Source organism: Callorhinus ursinus, unplaced genomic scaffold, assembly GCF_003265705.2.
Source record: "Callorhinus ursinus isolate GAN/ISIS: 27379988/994484 unplaced genomic scaffold, GSC_fseal_2.0 scaffold6, whole genome shotgun sequence".
Classification (NCBI taxonomy): Eukaryota; Metazoa; Chordata; class Mammalia; order Carnivora; family Otariidae; genus Callorhinus; species Callorhinus ursinus.
In genome coordinates, this window is record NW_027397068.1 from 74,293,129 (window position 1) to 74,309,550 (window position 16,422).

At 39.3% G+C, this 16,422-nt stretch overlaps 1 protein-coding gene across 3 annotated transcripts in view; it reads right to left on the bottom strand.

The window, feature by feature from the left end:
* PRKN (parkin RBR E3 ubiquitin protein ligase) overlaps positions 1 to 16,422 on the bottom strand; it is a 1,304,062-nt gene that overhangs the window by 751,668 nt on the left and 535,972 nt on the right. The gene's annotated exons all lie outside the window — the stretch shown is intronic.

Genomic DNA, 16,422 nt, shown 5'->3' on the forward strand with positions numbered 1-16,422 from the left:
TTACAGATTTTCTCCTTCTTTCTTAGTGAGGTATAAAATATTTGAGGTGGTAAAATATCCACCCATAGCACTATACTTCCCAGCTTCCCTTGCAGCTAGGAGGAAGAGCAGATTAATTTCTGTCCAGTGAAATATAAGCAAAAGGTTAGAGTTTCATGTCTATAGATTCCTAAAATACAAAGATGAAGACAGCTGATGGAAAGTCCATCTGCCATTCCCTTTTCTTCTTCACATTTGTAGTTATGGACTTGATGGATGATGCTCCATAAAACATCTCCCACCAAGCGGTGACCTTGAGAATATAATCAAGCACTAAGGGCAATGATGCAGAAAGGAGAGAAACCAGATCCTTGATGTCAGTGGTGATGTGTATCAGCCTTGGACTACCTCCCACTGAACTTCTACTGCAGAGAAAAATACACTTGATTCTGTTTCAGTCACTGTACTTTTTGGTCCATTTTCCTAGCAGCTGAATGCAATTCTTGATACAAGCAGCCATGTGAACCAGACATCAAGGGCAAACAGGACATATCTAAAGAAAATAAGAATGCTAATAATTATTGGCAGAAAAGCATGAGTACATGTTATGCAAGAAGTAGCACAGAGTATAATGATGTTGTCCAGGAGAAAATTGTTTGTTCTATTTGTGAAGTTTGGATTGAGTCTTGAAACATGAGAAGGCTTTCAATAAAGTAGGAGTGAAGGGAGGGGCTGCAGCCATTCCAGACAAAGAGAGCTCATGGAAAACACTTGGAGGCATGAGTAATTTTAGATGCCTCTGAATCAAACTGGTATTAGTCACTGGGCTCAAAAATATATAATTTAGTACAAAATGGATAGCATATTTGATTGAACAAGACATTATACAACTTACCTGGCTCATTTAAAGAAATCTACATATTCTTCTCCATTTAATTTGCCTAAAAGCAGTTTACTCTTAAGAGGGAAGGGAGAGCTGGTGATGGAGCTGGGCTTCGCACACTCTTTCTCAGGGTGGAGATGTTAAATCCTATCTTGACCCTTTTACCATCCACACTTCACATGAGGTTGACAAAGCACACTGAGAGAGAACCTTAAAGGCAACCTTTAGAAAAGTACAAATCTCCAATAAATTAATATTCTCTCATCACAATAAAAGCAACATAAAATATGCAGGATGAATTTTAATATTCATGACTTACATCTTTCAAGAGATTGGCGAATTATCAAATGTAAGACAATAACAAGAAAGCACTTTGTAGAGGTGTCCAAAGTACTTTGCAGCATTAAGCAATTCTTACACTATCCTTGAGAGAAAGAAAGGAGGCAGAACTTATTCACCAAACTTGCAGACCCAGGACTGAAAGGTGCTCTCAGAAGGTCATGTGGGCCAGTTTTCTTGTGCTCCGAGCCTGTGAGGAACTGGTATAGCGACACTGGCTTCATCTCTATGTCCACGAATAGGGATGCACGGATAGTAGGACGTGGTGTTGTGGGCACACCTCCAAGGAGACCTTTAGTGTGCCCAGGCGGAGGGGCGTCCACCATTGATGGAATATGCACCATCGTTTTCAGAGTTTATTTCATACATGTTTGATAGTTCTATCCGATTGCTAAAACTGGGACCATTTTTATCTTAGAATAAGTTGAAAGCTAATGGCCCACTTATGCCACCAACCCTAAACTTAGGCCTCTGAAAGGTAGAAGTTCCCTGTCACACAACACAGTGATAGCAACCATTCTTGTGAGCACCACACTGTAACCATTTTTACAGATTTCATTTTGCTGGCTCATTTACAACTACAACAACAACAACAACAACAACAACAACAATAATAATAAACACTTGTTAGCACATACAATGTGCTGGGTACTTTTCTAAACACTAACCGGTTTAGTTAATTCATTTACCCCTCACTTTAAACTTCCTAGCTCAACTCTCCAGCTTAGAAAGCTGAGGAATGATTAAGTAACTTGCCCAAGGACACATACTTAATAAGGGGTGGAACCAGAATGCAAACTCCAAGCTCTCATGACTATTGTTCCCTAACAAATAATTTAGACCCCACAGAGGTTCTCTTTTTCTTAGAACTTGTGACCATGACTTCAAAGATGTTACTATGGTTTGGGTTCAATCAGGAGTTTCCTTTACTCCATGGTGTATACGTTCGGTCTCCAACTCCCCCAAATGAGGACTATCACATACATCAATTTTTGATGGAAATGTATCCCTTTAAAATGTATTTCAATGAATCTTCTTTCTAAAAATAGTTCAGTGTTTTTATCACATGCTGTGTATAATGTGAATCTTATTTTTTATGTATATACTTTTTTTCACTGATTTGGTCAATGAATCCTTGTGGCGTACCTTACTGTGGTCTCTTTCCTACCCCTATGTTTCCCATTTCCATTCCTGCTGGCTGACAGGCTGCGTGCCTTCCTCCGAGTACCCTGTTACATGGTGTCTCCTCAGAATGGCTTTCACTGGGATCCTCACCTAAGCCACCCCGTTATTCTCTTCTCATCTCACCCTGGTTATTTCTTGCATAGCACTTATCTCAACTTCTATATACAAGTTCTTTCTTTTATGTCTCCCTCATTCAATCCATGAGTTTATAAGTTCCTTGATGACAAAGCTGGTATTTACTTCACTTTGCTCACCAGTGCCAAAACCACTGCCTAGCACATAGTGGTTCATCACAATGTCTTAATCTCTGGCTACCACAAGGAAGAGCACCCAGGATAAGACTTGAGGGAAGAGTAAGAATGAGCGGAAGATGTACATTCAGGATGCTCCCCTGAGTGTCAGCTAAAATGGATGTCGTTGTCCTCAGGCAGCCCGCGCCGAAGCTGCACTCACTTGCTCACTCGCTAGGTCTGCTCCTCCTTCATGAATAGCATCGTTATACACTCAGACACCCAGATCTGAAAGTCAGCTTGACGACTACCTAACCATCAGTCCCCAAACTCCGTCACCAAGCTTTGCCAATTCGACCTCCATGGCATATTTTTACAATCTGGCCACTATGACTTCTCCCTTCTTTTGTTTCTCCATATCCCTTCATTAAACTTTGGCTTCTGCCATGCTGAGCCACTTCTAGCTTCCCATATTAATACGCATGTCTTGTCAGGTGTCCATGCTCTGTTGAAAGTTATTTCTGGTGCCTGTTTCTTATAACCTTTTGTACTTTTTCAGTTTAGATAACTCCAGCTCATTCTTGAAAATTGCAAAGATTACCTAGTTTTTTGTGTTCGTATGTTTTAATGTCCCCTCACACAACCCAGGCTGAGTTAGGTGCCTTTTTTTTTCCAGTTTCATGAATTACATTCATGCTTTCTTTATTACACTAGTGACCAAGTTGTTCTAGTTGACTCCAACTTGTGTGAATAAAACCAGTGTCTCCCAACTCATACCACCTGGGGCTGGCACAGTGGCTGATACATGTTATACTCAAGGTTAGGTCAAAAAAGGGTGGTACAGTTTATTAGACCAAGGGCAAGTCTCAGGAGTACTATAAATGGAAATACAGGAGGAGATGCAGGTTGGAAGCGATGGGCCTTTACAAATAGAACATTGTAATCAATTCTGGAAGTCAATGAACTGCGTACTATAATGTAATAGTGATAATATTTTTAAATAGTTTTTATTGGAAAAAGTGTTGTAATCGTGTACACAAATAAACAGATGTAAAACTTAGTTCCCTCCCTTAGGAAATTATAATATCATTGAGGAAACAGATATATGAAGTAGTTATAAAACAAGTCAGAATTAAATGTTAGAGCAATAAGGTATGCACTGTGAGGATGCAGAAGGGATAGCTCTTCTCCATTTGAACATTCCAAGGATAACACAAATATGATGACCTAACATAGAACTAATCATTCTCCCCCCAAACATTATACCTTCTATATGCTCTCTCTCATTCTATCTTTTTTTTTAAACTTTTTATTTATTTATTCATGAGAGAGAGAGAGAGAGAGAGAGAGAGAGAGGCAGAGGGAGAAGCAGGCTCCCAAGGAGCAGGGAGCCCAATGCGGGACTCGATCCCAGGACCCCGGGATCATGACCTGAGCCGAAGGCAGACGCTTAACCATCTGAGCCACCCAGGAGCCCCTCTCTCATTTTATCTTGACCAATAAATTTTTTATTCACATCCAATATGTCACCTTGTCCCTTTCCCCTTTTACCTCTAATAAATCTAATCTGAATAATGATGCCACTGATAAAAACTCCCCTTGTAAAGTAATTAATTTTTCTATTTTTTATTAAGGTATAGTTTATATAAGGTAAGATTCATCCTTTGTGGTGTACAGTTTTGCACATTTTGACAAATGAACACAGCTGTATAACTACCATCAAGGTCAAGTGATAGAACAATTCCATCAGCCCCCAAAATTCCCCTGTGCTCCTATGTCATCAGCTCATACCCACTCTGCCAGCCTTTGGTGACCATTGATCTGTTTACTGTCCCTGTGGTCTTGCCTTTCGTATATCATGTAGCCTTTTGAGTCTGGCTTGTTTCACATGCAGATGCATGTGCAACTGAGCCACCTCTTATCAATAATCCATTCCCTTTTATTACGGCTAGTCTTCCATGATATAGAACCGTGTACCATGGTTTGTTTATCCCTTCACCAGTTGAAAGACATTTGGGCTGTTTTCTGTTCTGTTTCTTTCTTTACAAATAAAGCTGCCTTAAACATTAGTGTATGGGTTGTTATGTGAATTTAAGTCTTCATTCTCATTGGGTAAACACCTAGATGTGAGAATGTTGGGTCATCCAGTGAGCACATGCCTCTCTGCATTCCCACCAGCTGTTCCACATGCTCCACGTGCTTGTCTGTTGTTTGGTATTTTTGTAGTTGTTGTTGTCATTGCCACTCTAATAGGTGTGTAGTGGCACTTCACTGTAGTTTTAATTTGTACTTTCCTACTGATTAATGATGTCAAATATCTTAGTGCTCACTTTCCACCTTTCTATCTTTGGCAAGGTGCCTATTAAAATCTTTTGTCTGTTTTTAAATGAATTTATTGAATTTTGTTCTCATTTTTGTCTTGAGAGTTCATCATATATTCTAGATAAAATTCCTTTATCATATATGATTTGTGAATATTTTCTCCCACTCTGGAGCTTGTCTTTTTCATGCTCTTACTAACTCTTGAACAGTAGTTATTAATTTTGATGGCGTCTAATTTATCCATCATTTTTTTCTTTAAATGGATTGTGCTTTTGGTGTCATCTCTGCCTAATCTAGGGTCACAAAAATACTCACCTATGTTTTCTTCCAGAAGTTTTATAGTTTTAGGCTTTACATTTAAGCTTATAATCCATATTTGCATATAATGCAAGGTATGGCTGAAAGCTTTTTTTTTTACACATACAGATGTCCAATTGTTCCAGCACCTTTTGTTATAAACAATCAAAAATGATTATTTTAATTCAATCAAAGAATATCAGTAGTCTCTTAAAATTTTTCATTAAATGGTAATATGTATATGCATTATAAAAATTAGAAACCACAGATAAACAAAAAGCAGAAAACAGAAGTTATAATAGGTAGTGGTAATCAATTTTGCTGTATATGTTTCCAATATTTTTTTAAACATAATATATAACGAAGCAGAGAGCTAGAGAGCTTGGACAGGTCCCCTTGGGTCACTCAGTAAGCGGTAGTGCTCAGAAGTGATCCTCAGCAGTCTGACTTCTGAGACACACACCTAATTGCATCACAATGCTACTTCTAGATCTTAATGAGCAATAATTAGTTAGTAAATGAGCTCACTCAAAAAGATTATACAGATGAAAAAGATAACAGGGAGAGAAGTATAATGAGTGGGACAACCATCCACCTTGTCTCCTGAACTAGAACCCTAACCATTCACTTTCATCCATTGACATTTATCAATTACCAATTTCTGTTAATTTTACATCCTAAATAATTTTTTGGTCTGTCCTATTAACTGATGTCCATTTTATTAGAGGTCTTCATCATCTAGAATATTCCAAGAGTGTCTTAACTGCTCTTCATTCTTGACATCCCCCAAGAAAAGTTGCCAAATAAGATAAAGGAAAATCAGTTAAATTTGAATTTCAGATAAATAACAAATAATATTTTAGTATAAGTATGTCATACTTAAATATTATTTGTTGTTTGACTGAAATACAAATTTAACTGGCTGTCCTGTATGACTACTTGCTACATTCTGGCAACCCTGATCCCATCTCTTCTTGCTACAGAAACCAGAGTGGCAATAAATAAATGCATAAACAAGTAAACATGCCCTGATAATCACAGTCCTGGAAAGTAATGCAGTTAAGGGAGTCCTTGAAGGATGAGTGGGATTAAATTTGATGAAGCGAGAGACACTGAAGGCAAAAACAAAGTGAATACACCCCAAAATCAAATTCTTTATGAATTTTTGTTTTATTGCTAAATAATAGTTAGACTATTATTTTTGATATAATTTGCTTTTAGTACATTTGCTGCTAGAATAAATGTCTTTTGCTAGGCTTTCATTTTCTTGGAACCAAACCATTTTTTTTTTTTTTTTTAAGTCAACAGCAGCTAGGCTGCTTACATATATTCATGCTATTTGACTGTGAGCATCTCAAACACAACATCTAGGTCAGCTTAAAGTGCTTTTGCCCTCCAAAACAGTCATGTTCGCCTAAACTCCAAGGGCAAAAGTGACTCTATTAGAGCGTGATCTGAGGGTTTAGCTCTGACTTGGCCATATTTCTATTACTTGTGGCATCCAGCCTTGGAGATAAATATTACCTGGTGGGTAATAAACACTGACTGGCTTTGGTGAAGGAACCCATTTGTTCCTTTTTTCAGTAAGACTTAAGGCTACAATTGAGTGAAACTATGCAGATAAACATAAAAGGACTAACACTTTAAGGGATAAGTTAGCATAATACCAACTCATTATTTTTAGTTCTCAGGACTCAATGAAGTATTCAGATTTTTTTCATCTAACCCCCCTTGGTCATTTGTTTTTAATCACTAATTAGAAGAGAAATCAGATTAAATTTCCAATGGGGAAAAGTCCCTGTTGCCTTCCTGGAGTGAAGATATTCACTTCAAAGCAATTTATTAAGGAAACTGAACTCTGGTTCTGATGATGGGCAACGCAACCTTCAAAATACCTTTTATATATGTAAACATAAAGCCCTGAATTATGCTGCTCTAAGCATTTAGCTGTCTAATAATGACCTAGATGTCAACAGTTCCTGCCATTGTTCAAGCAGAGAAAGACAATTCTTGATTCAGGGTAAGTATATATGGAATAAAACAATAGCTATTTCCTCATATGGTGATCCATCGTCTGATCCGTAGAAACTTTTTTTTTCCCCTCCAACTGAGGACCACCTTGCCATTTTGTTCTGAGTCTAATGTGCCTTAGACTCTGCCTGCGAGTATTTACACATAGGGATGGATTGTCTCTCTTTGTATGTAGCATCCATGTAGCCATCCAGCTATCACAAGCTGAAGATAGCAGAATACAGAGACAGACAAACTGGGCCATGATGACATCTTTGAGCAATGTAGTTATTCAACCCTGGAGTCTCCCTGTCTTTGAACTTGTTACATGGCATGAACAAGCCAGCTATTCTATGGAGCTAAAAATACCTAACATATAACACCTTGGTTTATATTCCTGTATACTTACTTTTTGGTTTATATTCCTGTATACTTACTTTTTGGAACCACCAGGTTTTTTCATGTTTGTTGGGTATTTTATATTAAGAAACCCCTCACCCCCTCCCTTTTGTATATCATATAACAAAACTGAAAATAAATGCTTAGCTAATATTCTATTTTTTTTTCCCTAAAAAGACACAGAATTATACCACTTCTATGTTGGTTATTCCCATACCTTCCCTTTAGTTGATTTTATATTGACATAGTTCCCTCCCTGCAAGCAAACAAACACAGAGAACTCACAGGACATCCAGCACAGAAAAGGGATTGGCAATGTTATACCATATACCAATATGGTTATCATCCTAAAGCAGTTCAGTATAATAAACTCCTCTCACCATTCCAGATGCCCAACTAAATCATATATTTGAAATGTAGAAAGAGAACTGAAATAAAGGAGTAACATCTAGCCAAAGACCCAAGGGGAACCGTAATGTGGAATACACTTCCAAGTCTACCATACCCCTTCCGTTCCCTACGAAAAGCCAAAGGGCTATGGGTGGTAGAGGTGTGAGATATGCCAACAGTCAGGAACTTAGGAGGTTCTGAGATCTGAGTCAGATTTCCATCAGTAAGGGGTGTGAATTGAGAAGCACAGACAACACATAATGGGGCCTCCTTTCATACTTCCTGCCAAGACAGAAATTGGCACCAGTTTTTAGATGACCTCAGGTCTGAGTACGTAACCAGTGAGGTTGCTATGTGTGTGATCAGGGTGAAGGCATTTCCAGGACACAAAGATCCCACTTATTCATTCATGCATAAGATACAGAGACCTAGTTCTAAACAAATGGAGAGGAAATGGCATATGAAGCTACAACCCTGCTTCTGTGTCTGACATTTTCTGAGACTTTACGGCAGTCTCTGTTCAAACCATCTCTCCAGTAGGGCAATCCATTATTATTTTACACCCTGAAGGTCATACAAGTACATAGGCAACAGCAAGACAGAACTTGCTAGCTGGGCTTTAAAAAACAGGATTTATTTTATTTGTAAAATAAAGTATAGGACTGCATATTTTTCAAAGTCAAATCAGGAAGGAAATCAGGAAGGTTACTATCCTGTGTAGTTATAACCAAAATGACAGTCCTGAGGACAGGAAATGAGCGCAGTTAGTCTGGTGTGAGTAGGACCCAAAATCTTTAGAGTCGGGTAGTTTGGATATTGGGGGTAGAAACTCAGAGATAAACAATCCTAGCCTCAGGGTCAGGTTAACTCTCTAGTAACAGGACAGGTGCCTGCATCCAGCCGCGGGCACCAATGTGCAGAAGGTGAAGGCAGCCAGGAAAGGAAAGGAGGGTCTGCAGGGAGAGAGGCTGCTAGGGCAGGTACAGGGAGGCAGGATTCTAGGAAGCCCCAAGGGCACAGGCGTGCATGGGGCTGAATGAGTAAACTCACCATGAATGCATGCTTTGTGTTGGAAAGCATTATGCATTATAAATACTCTATATTCATGCATTTTATCATAGGAATATAGGAATTTTCATCTCCAACATAGAACACTTGGATAGATTCTACCGCCTGAAATGTAGATTCCTCAATTCAGTAAAATCCATTGGGAAATTAGTGAACTCACTTCTTGGTGATATTTCCAATGCCACCCAGACTCACTGCAATGGCAGTGTCCTTCTAAGAAAATAAATATGTCACTAAGTTCAGAAATGGGTATTTTTTAAAATGCCCGATGGACGATGACAGTGAAAAGGACCCATCACAGCCACGACTCAAGGGTGGGTAAATCTGAAGTAGACACATTTAAACTTTGAAGGCACTGTCAAAATGTTTTTAATGTGAATTAAAGTATTTGAAGGAGGGCGGTGCCTTCCTGTTTCTGCTGTGTTCACTCTTGATTTATATGCTGTCTCAAGAGCTTGAGAGTGTAAACTATGTCCTGAGGGCAAACTCTTCATCCGCTCCCCAAACATTAGGCTTTGTTATTGTAGGCCTGCTCAGAGCCCCTGGCAATATTCATTTCAGGTGAAAAGAACATCAAAGGTGTTATTTTGAAAAAGACACACTCCAGAAAAATGCAGCACAGTTTGGTTTTTGCAACAGATCCTGCACCAGGGAAGAATAAATCTAGCACAATTACATTCGGTCCTACCTTTACAAAGGCTCATTAACGTCCAAATCATTCAAATGATGTGAAGAAGGACTAAAATGAGTTTGAGCTTTGCCTGTCAGCCTTTTTCAAGGTAAACCGCTCCTATTGTTTAGGTGCCAGGAATGGAGGAAATGTTCCAGCAACTCTGGTTGGCTCAGGCTTGATGCAAACTGGAAATTGGGAAATATTTATCTATTTTTAAGGAAACTGTCCAGTTTTGTTTAATGTTGTTGTTTTTTTTTCCCTCACATCATATGGAGTGAGTCGAGCAATTACTGAACCTCAGTGTATGGTTGTTGAACACTCTACAAAACACCCAAATGTCACCTGAGACTGCGTGGTATGGGTAACATAATCAAGATTCTAATGAAAGTAAGAGAGAAATTGGCCAAGCTTAGGAAAGGCACTAGTGAAGAGATAAATGAAGGAGTCAGAGAGCAGGGCAGATCCTAAGTTGGCGTAGAAGAAAGGGACACAGAGCACACCATGAGATTGGAGGACGCTGGAGCTGAAGAAGATTCAGGAGGTGAGTGGAACTTTCTGTTGCCCCTTCGGGAATGCTCCAGAAGCAGGACGTGCCATTCACGCTCCGAGCGGAATCGGAGGGTATCCGGGCTGCACAGATGGCAGCCCAGTTGGCCGAGGGTTAGTCTCAAGGCTTGGCTGCCATCAGACAAACAGGCGCTGGGCATTCCATTCCTCCGTTCCCAAGGGCACCTTCTTATAAAATGAAATTTCATGCTCAGTCACACTCTAGAAACATATGATTTAAACATATGCCAGTCTCTTTCTCCATATTTGCAGCTTCTCCACTTCCCAGACCCTTTCTTAAAATAGCTTCTGGTGGAAGCAACGAGGTTTAGATGAAAAGAGATTTTTTTCCTCTTCTCCTCTAGTCTATAGAAATCTCACACAAGACAACTGGGCAGCCACGAGAAAACTGAATTAATGGCATTTTATAATGTGATATTTTATGCCTGAGACTATTTTCAAAATTACAAAGGAACTTTCCTTTTGGAAACACACAGTGTTTCCCCCCAAAAATTCACCATGAACCATAACCAATGAACACAGGCTAGCGTGTGCCTGGCCAGTCCCACTTTAAGAAGGAGGGAGAGAGAGAGCGAGCATGCAAAAGTTGTGAAGATAGAAGCATCTTGAAATGACATAATAATTAATTTGAGAGCACTTTTTTTTACTCATATAGAGTAAGAATTTATTTCTATGTATATGCTGAAAAGTATCTGAGACTGCCTAGGGGCGCCTGGGTGGCTCAGTCAGTTAAGCATCAGACTCTTGGTTTCAGCTCAGGTCATGATCTCAGGGGCATGGGATCGAGCTCCGTGTCGGGCTCTACATTCAGCGTGGAGTCTGCTTGAGATCCTCTCCCTTTGCCTCTGCCTTCCCACCCCACCCCCCACTCACTCTCTCTAAATAAATTTAAAAAAATAAACATAAATTTAAAAAGAAACACTGCCTAAGGTCAGAGCTACACAATAATTAAGTTACACTGATTATTTTACTAAAATACAAATAAAGTGTTCTTTTGAGGAACACTAGTAAGCAAGAAATCAGATGATTGTAATGCGTTAGGTATTCTCCACTTAACATACTAGGGATCCATTAAAACCAAAGGAATTTGTGTAATGAGAGCCCCGCAGGAGCTCCTAGGGACAGGGGTCACTTTTCACCAAGACATAACTAGTGGCTGTTCAGATGGCAGAACTGGAGAGGGTGCTAACCTGTACCAACTGACACGTGCCAACAAAATGTACACTGTCCTTTCAAACACAAACCCCCCTGGGGGAGCTGTTACTGATCAAAGAAGGTCTTGTGACGGTTTCACAGTCCTCCAAGATGAGTGCTTCTTCACTTCCCCAGATTCCCCCTAATTCTCCAACTTTGCCTCATCCTTCTAGACTCAGCTGAACCCACATGTTCTCTACTACATCCTTCTTGACCACTCCAACCCTAATATAATCTCGCACGTGGCAGCATCATAATTTAGCATTTAACTGTTCCCCTATAATTTCTACACATGCAAGCCCCATCACCTCAACCAAAGTCATTAGATGAAAACTTATTTAAATGATATAATAATAAGGCACCATGTGTTACAGTTCTTTCACATACGTATTGCAGGACACAAGATGTATTTCATGATAACAAGTGATCCTCTCAGGAAGAATGAAGACTTGGTGCCTGTGGGGAATATGAGGTGAGGAAGCTCTGAAAGAAGAGCAAGGTGAGGGATGCCTGGGTGGCTCAGTTGGTTAAGCATCTGCCTTCAGCTCAGGTCATGATCCCAGGGTCCTGGGTTCGAGTCCCACATCGGGCTCCCTGCTCTGCGGGGAGCCTGCTTCTCCTTCTGCCTCTGCCTCTCTCTCCCTCTGTCTCTCATGAATAAATAAAATCTTAAAAAAAAAAAAAAGAATAGCAAGGTGATGCTGAGGTCACACACGAACAACTTCACAACACCTGTCTAGGACAACATAGTTTGTTATTGTTTTTAAGATGTATTCCTTTATTTGAGAGAGAGAGAGAGAGAGCACGAGTGGAAAGGGCAGAGGGAGAGGGAAAACCTCAAGCAGATTCTACCGTGAGCATGGAGCCTGATGCGGGGCTTGATCTCACAACCCTGAGATCACGACCTGAGTCAAAACCAAGAGTCGGTCACCTAACCAGCTATGCTGCCCAGACATCTCTAGGTTGGGATAGTTTTAAACTGCAAGGTGCCACTTATTCATGGATTATGAAATCTATAAATGGATAGGAACCAACATTTTAAAAATAAAATAGATCAGACTAAGAAATATCAGATTACATCACACATAGGAAGAATAAATGCTTTGCAAAAGTCTTTGTTTAAGCTATATACGTGTGTATGATCATGAGGGAAAGTCCATTTCTTGCTCTGGGACAAGGTCACAGAAGGTTCAGATACACTGATTTAGTTTTTCTCAAAATATGTTCCACAGAAAACCAGTTCCATGAGATTAGGCATAACCAGCATGAAAGGGCTCCATAGTCAGTGATGTTTGAGAAACAGTTGTTTAAACAAAATTAAACAGATATTTTAAATGCCTGACTTACCAGAGCTTTTAAAATGCTAATATGATTGCAAATGCCCAAGACTGGAAAATAGTATAAAGCACATTCTCAATTTATTTGACCATAAAACCTATCAGAGGGGGTACACTGAGGACTGGTACCCCCTCACTGTCCTCTGGAAAATGCCGGTCACAGGCCAATGCCTCTGATGATGTGCCTGTCTCCTCTACACACCCTCTCTGACTTCAACCCATCCTGTACACCAAACCCCACTCTATACACAGGGATGTACTAAGTGAGCAACACACGAGCTAAGGATATCTGGAAGAGAGAAAAAACAAGTAAGAAAATGCTGAAAAATCTTGTTCCATCTTTGTAAGGAAGGAAAAATCCATTCCAGTTCAGCCCCAAATGTTACAATCTAGCTTTCTGAGGGGACACTTGTTAAGTAGTTGCATTACAAAAAAAGTGTTAGTATATTAAGAAAATACTGAGCATCCTAGACTCTAGTGACACCAAAACGAAATGAGTAAAAGGGATAAAATAAGATGAAGTATATTTGAAGGAGAGGGCATTTACCTCACTCTGTGTATTGTCCTGAACACTTGTTATTTTTGTTGACTGCCTTTGTCTTTGACTTATCCCTCACAATATTAAATTCTGGTCATCTAAGGAATTATTATATGAAATATAAGAGGGAAAGAATCAGTTATTTACACATCAGAACTGACTGCAGTCGTAAAAAGTACTCAAAGCAATCTATTTTATTTTCCTTATAAACCCATAGGCTCTTTCTTAATAGGGCACAATGATTTTTATTTTATATTTTATATTGACAGAAACTTGACATACAGACTTTTTTTTTTCTTTGACAGATATTCTGTCACGAAATCTAGGAGTACAGCCTAAAGAAAGGTAACAAAGTGAAGTATACTAATTCACCTGTGGATTTCAGATGAGGTGATCACTTTCAAAATCTTTTAAGTGCTTTTCAGCAAATTACTAACAAAATGACTTACCTATTTTTGCAGAAAAATTACTGTCCATCAGGGAGATGAACAAAATGTAGCATTTGTTTATCTCCTACCATTTTTTTAGTATTTCCTTCTTCATGTACAAAGTTAAGAACTTTGTCTTAGACATCGAATGCCTGGTGTTTCGTAGCATCCGTACATCAATTGCAAAAACGGTCGAGTGAGAATAACTTAAATAATCAATAGGTCAGGGGAAAATTATTCCTCTTTCTGTTCGTACAAAACTACTGTATCAAAATTCCTACCTATTCTCATCAGAGAATTTAGGATTTGTAGTTAAATTCTCATGTTTCAAGGTAAAGTCTATCAAGTAGAAAAGAATGGAACTGAATGGCCTCAAAGGACTGAAACATTGACCATAATCTTGATCCTTGGGGAAACTCTCCTTCATCCTTGGGAGCCATTTTCAAACCCCAGCCCATGAACTCTGGGCTGTAGATCTTGAGACCAGTTTAGTGGTCAGAAATTTGCAATAAGAGAAAAATGAACCAAAGGAAACACAAATTCAATTAAAGAAAGAACTAAAACCAAAAGGTTTTAACTGATTATGAAACAGCTTTCAATATGACATGTGGGAGAACATAGAAAGTCTCCAGAATGCAAGAGACTGAAGGCAGTATCAGGACCTTTCATTGAATCTCTGGAAACAATTTCATTTCTCTTAGATAAATCAGAGTGGGGGCAGGGGCAGGGGAGGAAGAATAATGAGTCACAAAATATGCCACTTCACCCCCATCTCATTGTTCCTTCATTAAGTTGAATACCTTGAATATTTACATCCTCATTTGTAAGATGCATTTTTGCCATGCCATTACTATCAAAACAAATAATACAGCAAAACTGATTGGCAATTATCGTTTATTTATTTATTTTTAAAGATTTTATTTATTTATTTGACAGAGACACAGCGAGAGAGGGAATGCAAGCAGGCGGAATGGGAGAGGGAGAAGCAGGCTTCCAGCAGAGCAGGGAGCCCGATGCGGGGCTCGATCCTGGGACCCTGAGACCGTGACCGGAGTTGAAGGCAGACACCTGAGCCACCCAGGCGCCCTGGCAATTATAGTTTAAAAAAGCACTACTCCATGAATTACATCTAGTCATCCAAAAGTGAGGCTACTCAGATAGGCAGAGAATTTTCTCTCCCTTTCTCCGTGGGAGGAATGGAGCTAGACACAATAAATGCACAGTTTGTAACATCTCCAGATCATGTGGCCCCATCTGGATGCTTGATTTGCCTACACATTCCATCCCTACAACTCAAGCTGTCTCTAGCATTTCCTGGTCATGAGTAACGTTTTATGAATATCCCTATCCATTAATCTTTGACACCAATTCATTATTTTTTCATAGTAGAACAGAAAAGATTAAACTATTGGGTTAGCAATCAGGATCGTTTTAAACCTTGTGATAAATTTTAATCTGGCAGACCTAGAAAAACCTATCTGCAAGCCATTTGGGGGCTGCAATGTTGTTTCCTGATCTCAGATCATCTTCCTACTCTCCTTTTTGATCTCTTCTCTCTCTACCTTTCCCCCAAACCCTTGTCCTGCACGCCTTCACAAGCTACGCTCCGTCTCCCAGAATGCCTCTATCCACCTGGGAGACATGGCGCTGCCTCAGAATTTTATGCCAGTTGCTGGTTCTGTTTGGTGTTTGACCTGGAATTTTCTCATGCCCAGCTTCTTCTCCTCATTTAACTCTCTCTTTCTTCCCACCAGGATGACTCACTTCCTATGGAGGCCAGCAACGCATTCTACTCATGTCCAATGTGTAGCGCGCACATCTTACACTCTCTAGAAATACTTTACTGAACAGCTGCTCCAGCTAGAATGTGGACGCTGAGTACAGACAAAAACACAACTGGTCTCTGGATCATCAGGACCTACAAAAGGGCTTAGCACATAAGAGGCACTCCATACATGCTTTAGGAAATTTGCTTTAGGAAAAGATGTCCCAAGTGGCCTAGATTACATTTTTGGGGGATTATTATTTTTTTAATTTGATAAGGTTAAGATGTAGCACAGAAGATGGATTAAATTAATTTAAAAATGTCCTACCACAATTTCACTAGATATTTCTGGGACCATAATGCAAAACTAGTCAGATACCCTGAACCAAGACACAATCAGGAAATTAGGGCTTTTCATTCCCTCAAACTGTAGCATAATTCTACTTCTTACTCTAGCTAGGCATGCATTTTGTAGACTTGAGGTTTTAGTGGTCCCTGTATTTTATCAAAAGCTTATACTATATAATGAGAAATTGTGTTAATTTCTTAATTTAATATCTGACTTAATATTAAGCCCTTCTGTGATATTTTTTCTTGTGATTCCTATTAGATGTCTATTGCTTCTGATTGTCTGTCAGAAGCCAACTCATGGACCAGGTTATAATTGTCAGGATGAAACAGATTTTTCCAATAATTTCTATTTCATTTGTTAAACCAAGGTAATATAATACAAGATTTTGCTAACTAACTAAAATTTTAAAAGGGAATACCATTTGGAAGGTTTTCTATCTGGATGATGGATGTGATCTATCACACAG